Source organism: Microtus ochrogaster, chromosome 22, assembly GCF_000317375.1.
Source record: "Microtus ochrogaster isolate Prairie Vole_2 chromosome 22, MicOch1.0, whole genome shotgun sequence".
Classification (NCBI taxonomy): Eukaryota; Metazoa; Chordata; class Mammalia; order Rodentia; family Cricetidae; genus Microtus; species Microtus ochrogaster.
The window spans coordinates 32723856-32735039 of NC_022023.1; the positions used below are offsets into that span (position 1 = coordinate 32723856).

The 11184-nt window shown below is 37.7% G+C and overlaps 1 pseudogene; it reads left to right on the forward strand.

Annotated features, from left to right (window-relative positions):
• The first annotated feature begins 4992 nt into the window (after positions 1–4992).
• LOC106144052 overlaps positions 4993–11184 on the forward strand; it is a 12184-nt pseudogene continuing 5992 nt past the window's right edge.

The window sequence follows — 11184 nt, forward strand, 5'->3', positions numbered from 1 at the left end:
TGTAGTAAGATCTAATGATTCTCTGAATTTCCTCTGTGTCTGTGGTTATGTCCCCCTTTTCATTTCTGATCTTATTAATTTGCAAATTCTCTCTCTGCCATTTGATTAGTTTGGATAGGGGTTTGTCAATCTTGTTGATTTTCTCCAGGAACCAGCTTTGTGTTTCATTGATCCTTTGTATTGTTTTCTGTGTTTCTATTTTGCTGATTTCAGCCCTCATTTTGATGATTTCCAGTCTTCTACTCCTTCTAGGTGAGTCTGCTTCTTTGTTTTCTAGAGCTTTCAGGTGGGCTGTTAAGTCTCCAATGCGAGCTTTCTCTGTTTTTGATCCTATTGCATGTACTGGCTGTGTGGGAGCCTAGTCTGTTTGGATGCTCACTTTCCTAGACCTGGATGGAGTCGGGAGGGCCTTGGACTTCCCACAGGGCAGGGAATCCTGACTGCTCTTTTGACTTGAGATGGAGGGGGACTGGAGTGGGGAAAGGGAGAGGTAAATGGGAGGTGGGGAGGAAGCAGAGATTTTAAAAAAAAGTATAAAAATTTCACCATTAAAATTGCAAACCTTTGTTGCAATAAAGAAGACCTCAATAAATAAAAAAAAAATATAGATTGGTTTAATCCAGCAGTATTTATAATCAAACATCTTTTAGCAGCTGTTGCTCCTTCTTCAGCTGTCAAACAATTCAAATAAAATGTAATAAAATGTGATATCCAGACTCTGTACATTTTTCATCTTTATGTGGCTTTCTTCCTCAATCTATTTCTTTTTTAAAGTCTTTTCCTATCCTTTTTTTTCCTCTCCCAGGGCTATGCATACTTTTAAAAATTCTTTTAAATGTTTAGAGTTTTTTTTTTCTCAACCTGCCTTCATTGTATATCTCTATCTTTTTTGACCACAAGTCTTTAATCTGCTAAACAGCAAGACTAAAATCAAAGCAGTACCTTTGACAGCTGGATCTGTCCTTGTTTTTGACATCCTGAGAGTCTAGTTTCACGGCAATGGTACTGGCAGGAGACACCTTTTTCTTTTCTTTTTTTTTATTTCTGTCCCCCTTTATTACATTCAGTATGATCATCTTACTATTTCATGTAAATGCACTTGTCTACTATATGATACACAATTCGCCTTCTTATCCATGTTTACAGCAGATTCCCTCACCAAGGCCAGCTGGACTGTGACTGAAAAAGCATGGGATACAACAGGACTCTCTGAACATGGCGAACAATGAGGGCTGATGAGAAGCCAAGGACAATGGCACAGGGTTTTGATCCTACTTCATGTTCTGGCTTTGTGGGAGCCTAGCCAGTTTGGATGTTCACCTTCCTAGACAGGAGACACCTTTATTGTTACAACTCTGAGGTTTTCTAGGTCCATGACACCACCAAGAAGCATTCTGCCAGCAGCTTATAAACACCATTTAATTGCTTAGTAATAGGGCTTCTTAAAAGAACTGAAGGGATTTTGCTGCTAATACTGAGTCAGGAAGCCTCTCTTAAAGGAGCCACACCTCTGCATGACTCTACCAACCTAAATCCACCTGATAATATGCTGCTATTAATAAGGTGTGCTAAACTCAGTTTTTTGTGTCTAGTATGCCTGTCCAAGCTCTCTCAAGTTTTACGTGAATGCAATTGATGAATACTGGAAGCCATTTGTAGATGGAAAAATCTGTCCTTCCTGGTCTCACAACAGTTCAGTTCCAAAGAAACACACAAAGGCTTATATTAATTATAAACTATTTGGCCTATTAGCTCTGGCTTATTACTAACTAGTTTGTACAACTTAATTCTTACCTATGTTTAGTCACATGCCTTGGTACCTTTGTCAGTAAGGCATTCTCATTGGTATGTCTACTGGTGTTACTGCTATAAAAGTCTTATTAATCATCCACACTGTAGGCATTGTATGGGTGGAGCCTCCCTTTCATGCCTAGAAGACACTATCTAGTTTCACTTGTCCTGGTTCTCTGGATCTTCCTATCTTGCTGCCCATTTTACATAATAGTCCCTGAAGTTGTGTTGTAGATGAAATTCATGGGCTTGGCCAACATCACCTTCATGGTCACTTATTACACTTGAACATGTTGTAGATGTTCATAGAAACTCAGTCTCCTCCTAAAGGAGACATATCTTTGATGAGAAGTAAAGACCATTTTCTCTAACTTTAAGAACAGGAATTTAGAATGCATGCATGAGTTCCTCCTGTCAGGAAGTCTTAAAACCAGTTAGACAGCTATTAGATAAAAATTCCATTACTGTACCATTTCTCTGGCTGTATCTTCTTCTGCCTTGTAGGCTTCATAATTGGGTAGGACTATTAGCTGAATCTCTCTTTTATAAATTTGCATACCCCTTTCTAATGCTATAAGATCTAGTCATTAGGGAGAAGCCTTCCAAGTCAATTCCAGCTTGATTCCTCAATGCCCTATGTCTGAAATATATAAAGTTTTCCAATAGGGTCTTAACTTCATGGTTTTGGGAGCAACTAATGGTAATGTCAATAGCTTGTATTATTTTGGCAGTCTCATGGACCACCAGGGCAATTATTCAAAGAGAGGTATTACATGTCTGGAACTAGGATTTTTGATAGATAGTCTGATGTTCTTGACAGGAGCAATATCATCCCATACAGTGGAACTCCATTTAAATAAGCCTATTTAGAATGATTAAGTGATATTAATTTTTTTTGGCTTTTCAAATATCCATAGTGTTTTTTTATCCTCCCTCTATCACTCTCCATTTTCTCTACAATTGTTTTTTCATCCACACTTAAGTCTTCTATTTTTTTCACTTCCTCTTTATAGGACCTATGTTCTACACTCCACCTGTCTTAACTCCCTTCTTTGCCATAATTGTGTGATTTCTTTATACTACTCTGGTTTGTGGATCAGTATTGGTCAACACAAACTTAGACATATCTTGAAAGAAGTTCTCCCAAATGGGGATTAATTTTATCAATCTGTCTTATAACATCTCTGGGGTAATTTTCTTGATTAATCACTAATTTCGGATGGCCCAACTACTATGGACATTGCCACCTCCAGTCAGATGGCCCTGGGTTATATAACAAAGGAAACTGAGAAAGCCATAGAGAGTTAGCCAGCAAGCAGCACTCCTTCAGGCCTTCTGTTCCAGTTCTGAACTGAAGCTCCCTGTCCTGAGTCCCTGCTTTGGCTTCCAACAGTAGACTAGACGCAGGATATGTAAGCCAAATACTTTACTTCCCATGTTACTTTTGAACATAGGCTTTACCACAGCAATAAAAAGCACACTAGGACATGTTTCTTCTGTGGTTCTTTCAAGTTATATACTCAGATATAAAGATTTGGAGTTAGGATACATAATTATGAAATAACATGTAGTGTTTAGCTTTCCTGGTCTGTACTATTTTATAGTGTTCTTCTGCCTAGTTTCACTCATTTACTTGCAAATTTCATGACTTCAATTTCTTCCTAGTTGAACACTCTCCACCTGTGTGTTATCTATTTTTTAGTTGAAGAACATTTAGGCTTTTTCCATTTCCTAGCTCTTGTGAATTGAGTCAGTGCAAATGACTGGGAAATTATCTGTGGAATAGCATGTCAACTCCTATGAGAATGTGCCAATGAGTAGTTTTGCTGAGCCATACAATCGCTTGCTTTCAGGATTTTGAGAATTCTCCATACTGATTTTCATAGTGACTGTTTAATGGTCACACCATGGTCAGTGGGCAGCATTTTACTAAATTCCACTCCATTTTTAAATTCTTTTATTTTTTTCCACTGCCCCTAATAGGTAACTTTTATTTTTTATGAAAAAAAATAGTCTTGATTTTTTCTTGATTTAGTTATGTGTCAGAAATTCACTATTTAGCATGCCTTTTACAATGTCATGCAGGTGTTGGTATGTCTTAGTTTCCCACAGAAGGACAAGCATCTTTCTAGTACCAGTGTAGTCTCACACCGGTGGCCCTGAACAGCTCTATAGTCAGAGAGCTTGGCAATAGTCCTGGATATGCGAGTAATTTCTGAGCATAGACTGGCCTAGAGTGAGACCAAGCTTGTCAGAATGTGAACTCACAGCCCATCACAATACGCATAGTTCTGAAATAGAATGGAAATGCATACCGTGTGAGGTTACACTGTAGAGACAGAGTTATGACCCCAGCATACTTCACTAAGCACTGGTTAAAATAGTTATTATTACCTGAATGTAATATATAATCCTTTAGGCTATAGTACAGATCTTCCCAGTCTTAAAATTTATCTACTCAGTACAATGTTCCAGGACAAAGAGTTCTGCTTCTTAAACCAATGATTAGGCCTTACCACACACTATGTAGTCAAAGATTTACGTACTATTAATAAAGAAAGTGTCCTTGGATTTCTAGATAGATTCTAGGTAAAGTGGCACTGAGTCCCAAAGCTTTAAGAATTTTCAGAACCTTGGGATTGTTCCAAAGCTTGAAGGATACATATTGATGATGACCATCAAAACATTGATCTGTATTACTGGAGCAGAGTTTTCAGCCTGGTTGAAAACACTTTTATAGTTTTGTATAAACCATTGGCTTGGTCATTGTTGTGTTACTCAAAGATGGAGGGCAAGTAATGGTGACACTCCCTTGGACACCAAGACTTCTAACAAGCTTATGTGTTGAGCCGCATAATCACAGTAATATGCACATTCTTTGTAAGGGACTATGTACCTACAGTATGATTTGCAGATACCCAGTCCTGTCTAATGAGTGCATAGGTTACAGTTAGATACTTCTTTATGCTGCTCTCCCCAAGTCCTGATCTGTCTTCACAGTTTCTCTTCTGCTAGTGTGAGTTCATTTTCTGAAAGACTTGACATTGAGCTCTAAACAAAATTCCCTGATGTTCTCCTTGCCATCTGCACAGCAGGTAAATTCTTACTCCTTCCTTAGTCTGACCCACACCATTGGAAGATGAGTATTAAAGAGAGATATTTTCTTTTTGCTAGTGCTGCTCTAGTGACTCTCCTGTGAACATGGATTTGGAGGTCGTCAAGCAGGGTCTTTATCCAACACTGAACTTTACAAAGCAGATCTGGTAGTGGCCTTTGAATCAAAGCCTAGACTTAATTTTCTGTCAGTTCCCCAAGCTTGTATTCCTGTACAAATCATGGTGTTCAGAGTTGGAAGAAATATTACAAGCAATTCTTTCCTTTCCATCTACACTAATGTTATCTACATTTTAATCATACTACAATGAGAAACTTGCCTCTTACCCATTTCCTTAGATGTTGCAATAGCTGTGCATCTTCATGTGACAGACAGTGATGAAATGGTCACTCAGAATCATACTGAGCAAAGCTAAAAGATTGCCTAAAAGATTCCCATTTTTATTAACTCAAATAGTCATAAAAACTCTAGATTGATAAATAAATAATTCAAGTTTTAAATATTTATTTTGTGTGAGCTTTTGTGTTTTTAAAATTCAGCCATGTAGATACTATGGATAAAGCTTGGACATCAAAAGATACCTTGTGAAATCCATAGTTAAACCCTGGTCATAAGGCTGGATGCAAGATTTTCTTCCTTGAGCCACCACATAAATAAATATTGTAAGAATATCATGCCAGGGCAAAAACATTGTTATAATAATATTCATTTGAGCAAAAGAAGAACAAAAATGATTGGAATGCAAAAGATTGAAATACTAAATAAGTTTGAGAATATAATTCATTATTCATGAGAATCTGTGCTCAATACCCACAAATATAAACATAAATGAGTGAAATGTCCCAAACACATAAGAGCTATGTATTGTTCAATTGTAATCTATCTATATAAATATTCACTGTTTAATACAGAAACTTCATATAGAAACCTGTGGTACATTAAATATAAAAACCAACAGGATTATCTAAGAGACTCCTAAAACAAATAGGTTATTTCTCTGTTTCCTTCCCAGATGTGGAAGGTAAGACCATTTTTCTGAGGACACAATACAATTTAGACATAAAGTCTAGAGGCCCCTGAGTTGAAATTGACTTCAATGCTTCTTCCCTGAGAACTAGTTCTACAGAGCAAGAAGAAACCATACAAACTTTCAAAGAAGAGGAACAATCAATAGTCCTATTCAGCTATAAACCACAACCATATGCAGCATTTCATGATAACCATAAAAGCAAATAGTGGTACACATGCCACGGTGATAACTAATAGTTCTCCAATTATACTTGAAATGAATTCATTTCATAAAGGAAATCATAACTGGCACTGAAAATCTAGCCATCCACCAGGGCTACTTAAGTAATTGATATTGGAGGAGAAACTACAACCACCATTTTACTAAACCAAGAAAACTATTAAATACAACCTATATTTTTGTTCTTGTAACCACATAATTACATTCCTCACCCTTCATCAAAAAAACTTGTTTTTACAACAGATGGAAACCAATACAGAAAACCACAAACAATCAAAATAGAATTGTGGAGGCCAGTCCTAGTAGATACATCTGTAAGGCAACCCATGCACCTAAGTCTTTAGTATCACTAAAGAACAGGTGAGGTGGGTAGCAGAAAGTTATCAAGAGCAAGAGTTTCTAAAAATGTGTGAGATTGTGTCTCTGGGTAATATCAAATACTACACCCATACAGTCTCACCAACCTGATTGATTAAACATGAACTGAACAAAGACAGCAAAGATAAATATGCCAGACTAGATGGAAATAAAATGGGGATAAGCCATGATCTTACACAACAAACTACAGACAATTAAGGAATACTGAAAGAGGGAGAAATAGTCTTCCCCTAGAAATGGTACACAAACTGCCTACAAAAGTGTCAAGTGTGAAAAAAAAGTAACATATAGCATTTGTCTGAGTTGGCAAACATTAGTATTTGATGGTGTTTTGGTACTATGTCAAAGGAGATAACCAACAGTAATAGGTTTCCACCTATGGAACAAGATCTCCTCCATCATGTTTCATTGCCCTCATTCATTAGACTGTGCATGGATCTCTGTTTTGGAATGGCCTCAGATACAACCAGGGAGCAGTTTTTTTACTCATAACAGTTATACCACTATTGCACCAAAAGGCACATCTTGCCTGAAGGTTTGGGACTATATTCCATAGAGTTCATAACTTCTTGAGAAAAATTTCTCATGATTCCTTCAGTGCAAGGTTCTTGTTACATGTGAAGAGCATGTTTGCATAATGCAAAGTTCTTGTTCCATGTGAAAAGCATGTTTACATGTTTGGAAATGTGGCTAGTTTTGGTCATTAGATGTCTACCAAGCAAGAAGTTGCAGGAGTAGGTGATACTGAGAACTGGTCATAGTTTATGAATATGTTCAGTAATGAACTGTATATCTGCCACTATCGAGCACTGGTTCAAATAGTTACTATCTGAACCATATCCTTATGTAATCCTTTAGGCTACAGTATAGATCTTCCCAGTATAAGCTTTTAACTACTCAGTACAAAGTTTCAGGACAATGAGTTCTGCTTATTCTTAACTCCAATAAATTAGGGCTTACTACACACTACATAGCCAAAGATTTTAATACTTTTAGTAAAGGCAGTTCCTTTGGACACCTAGACTGATTATATGTTAGGGGGCACTGAGTCCCAAAGCTTTAAGAATTTTCAGAACCTTGGGATTGATCCAGGCATAAGGGTATAGGCAGAGGCTGCTCATTCATTTCCCAGCTTCCCAGACCCAAAATATTCATACAGAAACTATATCAATTAAAACACCACTTGGCCTATTAGGTTAGGATTCTTATTAACTAACTCATACATCTTAAATTAATGCATTTCTCTGTTGTCACAAGGTTGTGGCGTACTAGGTAATGTTCTGTCCCACATCTGTCTTCTTCAGTGGCTATATGGCATCTCCCTGACTCAGCCTTCTTTTTCTCTTCTGTCAGCATGGAATTTCCACCTTGCTCTATTCTTTGCTGCCATAGACCCAAAGCAGATTCTTTATTAACCGATGGTAATAAAACATATTAAGAGAGTACAGATTGAAATCTCACATCATCTCCTCTTTTCTGTCTAAACAAAAAGGAAGTTTTAAACTTTAAAACTAGCAAGATTGCATACAATAAAACAATTATCAAGCAAGAATTATAGTTACAATATTTAGTCCATTTATATTTGGCAAATTAAAGAAAGTATTCTATAACCTATCCTATCTTTGTGAGTCTATAGTTTTATATCTAATCTATGCTTATAAGGAAAACTATAACAATAAATATCTATTCTTTAACTTCATCAAAGACCACAGAAAGATATAATATTACCTAAGTAAACAAAAAGTACATTGTAAGCAACATAAAACTCTAGAATTGACAGAGACATTTTTCTGCCTGTTCAGTCACTCACCCAAAGTTCTTCATAACATAGGGGCATTCATCTTTAGCCTACGGCCCATAGATTCTGGCAGACTTTTCCATGATGCAGGAAACTTAAAGACAGTTCAGCCTCTATTGACAATTTGTCAGTCACTTTCTTCTGTATCCTGTAGAATATCTGGTGGGCTCTTTCATGAAGCAGGAGCCCTGAAGGACTATTAGGCAACTTTAGCAGGTAGTTTTCTGTGAGTCCTGCATGTCCAGTTTATGCACCATACCATCAATCAGTCCAGGCAAGAGCAATTTCTTGCCCAAATACCTAACAAAATTCATAAGGATCCACTTCAATGCCCATCATCCTCTTCAAGTAGATTGGTACTGCTATGAGCAGATGAGTCTTATTATCATGAAAAATCCTATGTTCTTAAAACATTTTAAATGCCATATTCTGTTAGCCACATGGTTGTGGCTTACTGGGTAAAGTTCTGTCCAATGTCTGTCTCTTTCAGCAGTTACCTGGCTCTACCTTCTTTTTCTCCTCTATCTGATTAGAATCCCAACTCTGCTCTATTCTTCACTGCCATAGACCCAAGGCAGCTCCTTTCTTAAGCAATGCTAATAAGACATGTTCACAGAATGCAGTGGGGAATTCTGGTCCAACTTTTAGAGTTTTGTATAAGACTATTAGCTAGGTCATCGTTGTGTTACTCAAGGATGGAGGATATGTGATAAAGATACTCCCTTGGCCAATAAGACAATTAACAAGCTTATATGTAGTCAAGTCTTATAACCACAACAATATACACATTCTTTGCAAGGTACCATGAGCCTACAATATAATTGTCAGTGATGTGGGCCAATAGTCAAGGTTGTCCAATGAGTGTATAGGTCTCAGATGTTTCTGCAGGCAGCTCTAGCTCTAGTCCTGGTCTATCTTCGGAGCTTATTTTTCTTTTTTTTTTTTCTTTTTTTATTTATTTTTTATTGAGAAAAGGAAAAAAAACAAGTTTCCACCTCCTCCCAGCCTCCCACCCCCCCCCCCCTCCTCCCACCCTTCCCCCCTCCTCCCAACCCTTCTCCCCTTCCCCCCACCCCTCTCCCCCTCCCTCTCCAGTTCAAAGGGCAGTCAGGGTGCCCTGCCCTGTGGTAAGTCCTAGGTCCTCCCCCCTCCGTCTATATTTAGGAAGGTGAACATCCAAACTGGCTAGGCTCCCGCAAAGCCAGCACATTAAGTAGGATCAAAACCCCGTGCCATTGTCCTTAGCTTCTCATCAGTCCTCATTGTTTGAAGGTCCCAATGAGGAGCAGAAGGAGGGAGAACATGAGCAACGAAGTCGGGACCACGAGAGGTGCACCCACCCATTGAGACAGTGGAGCTGATCTATTGGGAGCTCACCAAGGCCAGCTGGACTGTGAAGGAAAAAGCATGGGATATATCTGGTCTCTCTGAACGGAGCTTATTTTTCAACTAGTGCTATATCATTTTCTGAAAGCTTTGGGATTGACTCTGAACAAAACCCTCTGCTCTTCTTATCTTCTGTGCAACAGGTAAATTCGTACTCCTCTCTCAGTCTGAGACACACTGTTTGAGGGTGGGTATTAAAGAAAGATGTTTTCTATTTGCTAATGCTGCTCTAGTGGGTCAACTGTGAACATAGATTTGGAGGTAGTCAAGCAGGGTCTTCATCTAGCATTGAACTTTACAAAGCAGATCTGGTAACGGCCTTTGAATCAAAGCCTAGACTTCATTTTCTTTCAGTTTCCCAAGCTTGTAGTATCTCCATACACATCATGGTGGTCAGAATTAGGAAAAGCATTGCAAGCAACCCCTTCTTTTTTATCTACATCAATGTGCCCTGTAATTTAATTATACTATAATGAGAAACTTCGGGGTTTTTTTTACCCATTTCCTTAGTTTTTGTTAATTGCTGTGCAACTTCATGTTGTTATGATGAAATAATCATTCATAATCATACTGAACCAAAATATGGCTCTACTTCTATTTTTTATTAACTTCAAATACACACTTTAAACCTAGTTTGATAAATGAATACTTAAAGTTTTTAAATTTGTCTTTTTTGTATGCTTGTGTATTTTTGTTAATGTGACTACATAGACACACTGAATAAAGTTTGGCAGTCAGAAGAGTACCCTCAGGAATTAATTCTCCAGTTATATCTTGTGAAATCTAGAGGTAAAGCTCTGGTAGTCAGTCTGGATGTAAGATTTTCTGAATCAGCCCATAAATAAATATTGTAAAGAATATCAAGTCAGGGCAAAAAAAATGTTGTGCTAATAATATTCAATTGAGCCAAAGAAGGGCAAAAAAGATTGAAATGCAAAAGATCAAAATACTGAATAAGGATGAGAATATAGCTCATTATTCATGACAACTGTGGACAATACCCATAAGTATGAACATAAATGAGTGAAATGTCCCAAACATATAAGAGCGGTGTATTTTCAATAATAATATACCTATGTAAATATGCATTATCTAAAATGGAAACTAAATACGGAGACTTGTGGTACATTAAATATGAAGACCAACAGAGTTATCTAAGAGACTTCTAAAACATACAGGGTATTTTTCTTGGTTTTCCTCCTAGAGGCACAAAGTAAGGCCTTATTGAAGAGGACATAATGCAATTTGGACACAGAGTTCAGTGGCCCCTGAGTTGGAACTGAATTGAATGCCTCCTCCCTAAGAACAAGTTTTACAGAACAAGAAGAAACCATACAAACTTTCTTTTTTTTTATTGAGAAAAGGAAAAAAAAAACAAGTTTCCACCTCCTCCCAGCCTCCCATTTCCCTCCCCCTCCTCCCACCCTTCTTCCCCTCCCCCCACTCCTCTCCCCCTCCCTTTCCAGT